This window comes from Polistes canadensis, unplaced genomic scaffold (genome assembly GCF_001313835.1).
Source record: "Polistes canadensis isolate GaletaPanama2010 unplaced genomic scaffold, ASM131383v1 scaffold_345, whole genome shotgun sequence".
NCBI classification, from domain to species: Eukaryota; Metazoa; Arthropoda; class Insecta; order Hymenoptera; family Vespidae; genus Polistes; species Polistes canadensis.
In genome coordinates this window covers 35,398-37,897 of record NW_014569892.1, presented here as the reverse complement: position 1 = coordinate 37,897, position 2,500 = coordinate 35,398, and positions in this window count along the sequence as shown.

Sequence of the window (2,500 nt, the reverse complement as noted above, 5' to 3'; positions counted from 1 at the left end):
CTTCTCGTTCGTGCTGACAGTGTTGGTTATGCGATCTCATTGGAGTAAGAAAGAAAGAAAGAAATAAAGAAAGAAAGATAGATAGATATAGCAAAGATTCAAACGGAAATCGTTTCTCACTCTCTCTCTTTATTTTTTTTTTTTCTTGATCCACTTTTTTTTTTATTCTTTTCCTCCCCCCCTACTTGCCCAAGGTCGTACGATAAACTTTCATAACCTCAAAAGAACAAGATAATGGTGATGATGGTGATGATGATGATGATGATGACGAGGAGATAATAATGAATGGAATAAATTCAATGCAATTTGTTGTTTAAGTAATATATTATTGGAATAAGTATTGAAAGCTTTCAGGCGGCCAAGGTATAGCAAGTTGAGGTTAGGTCACGCCGCAGAACACGAATGTAGGGCTGTGGGTCGCGCCCGGTCGAGCTCAGCTGCGCTTAGAACCTCTAAGGGGTTACAAGGACCAATCGGATGTAACGGTAGAGAGAGAGAGAGAGAGAGAGAGAGAGAGAGAGAAGGAAAAAAGGTAAAAAAAAAAAACAAATTAAAGTATATATAAATAGGCGTTCATTTTGTTTTTTCTTAATCGACCAATCGTCATTTCCGATTTGGTTTACAATTGCATTCTTAATCTTTCATTCGCTAACGAAAAAAAAGAAGAAGAAGAACAGGAAACGGAAACACACCTTGCGGTATTGCAACCGAAAAAAAAAAAAGATGTCAATTTAATGTTGAATATAATTCAACTACGAGTATACATTTAAACGATAGAAAAATAATGACATTAAATTAAAAAAAAATGTTAACGATAATTTTATTTAACAAATATTTCAAACTTACTGTCTCTTTAAATCTTCTTTTCCCCATAAAACGATGCGTGAAAAATATTTTTTTTTTTTCACGTTAACAGACGACGGACCCAATCACTCTCTCTCTCTCTCTCTCTCTCTTTCTCTCTCGTCGTCAAAAGTTGTCACAAAATTTGATGTCTCTCCCGCACGACGCACGGGACAGAAATTAAAATTTACCCGGACGGACGCGTCACTTTGACGCTTTTCTTTTCTTTTTTTTTTCTTTCAACGAAATAATTACCTCGTTCATCACAACGATTGATAAACCCGACGACGACTTGAAGCGAGGAAGATGAGAAGAAGAACAAAAAAAAAATTGATAAGGGATGGTAGGACGGGAGATGTCAAGGGGGGTTAGGGGGAAGAAGGGGGAAAAAAAAAAGAAACGGGAAAGGATCGAATCGAAAGGAGAGCGAGAGAGAGAGAGAGAGAGAGAGAGAGAAATAAAAAAACAAAAAGAATAAGAAAGATCCTGTGTTTTTTGTTTAACGACAAAAATTGTATACGAAATCAGCCACGATTAAAAATGGAGAGAAAAGAAATTGGGCAATGTGGGAGAGGGAAAAAGATGTGTTAACGAATCTTCCCGAATTAAGAGTAAAACGGAAAATAAGTAATTGACAGTTAGTAACAAAACACCACAACCAACCACTAACCACCACTACCACCACCACCACCACCACCACCGCGCACCACTGATGATAATAAACTTTTATACCTCGAGACAATATTAATTCCTTATTCCGATAGGACAAATGATCGAAGGGTTTGACGTGTGTTAACGTGAATGACAAAACGATAGATGAACGTGAGAACGTGTGAGAGAGATAGAGATAAAAGGATAGAACAAGAACGATGATAACGAGTGTGTCTCTGTTATGTGTGTGTGTGTGCGTGCATGCATGCATGCATGCGTGATAAAGATTAGTAGGATGACAATGATGAGTAAAAGGTTGAGCCGAGAAAAAAAAAAAAACTACAGATTGTTCGTAAAAAGGGAAAAAGGACGTATTTAAAAAAGCAAAGAGACGACGACGACGAGGTCGACGATAGTGTGTTAGGGGCCGTGTTTCGCGTCGTCGACGAGGTGCTGTTGGATCCCCGACGAGAGCGTTACCTCGGCCCCTAGACGTCGGCAGCCCTCGTCTCAGCTCGGTTTAACTCGTCTCCGGCGCCGTTACGTCACGCGATTGGGGACGCCAGGAAAAGCCCGGGGCGGTCTCTTATATCGATCGGATGCGCGAATTCACGCGAGCGCGAGGTACCAGCGCATATTAGCGTGCGCAAAAACCCCCATTACCTTACCTTACCTTACCTTATACCTAACCACCGCATCACCTAACCTTACTATTTATATTTTTATATATGTCTTCTTGTTAACTATCTTTTATATCTATTTAATTGATCTATTATTTATATCGAATATATTTGAATTAATATTATTTTACTTTACCACTGCATCACCTAACCTTACTATTTATATTTTTTATATATATGTCTTCTTGTTAACTCTCTTTTATATCTATTTCATTTATCTATTATTTATACCGAATATATTTGAATTAATATTATTTTACTTTACCACTGCATCACCTAACCTTACTATTTATATTTTTTATATATATGTCTTCTTGTTAACTCTC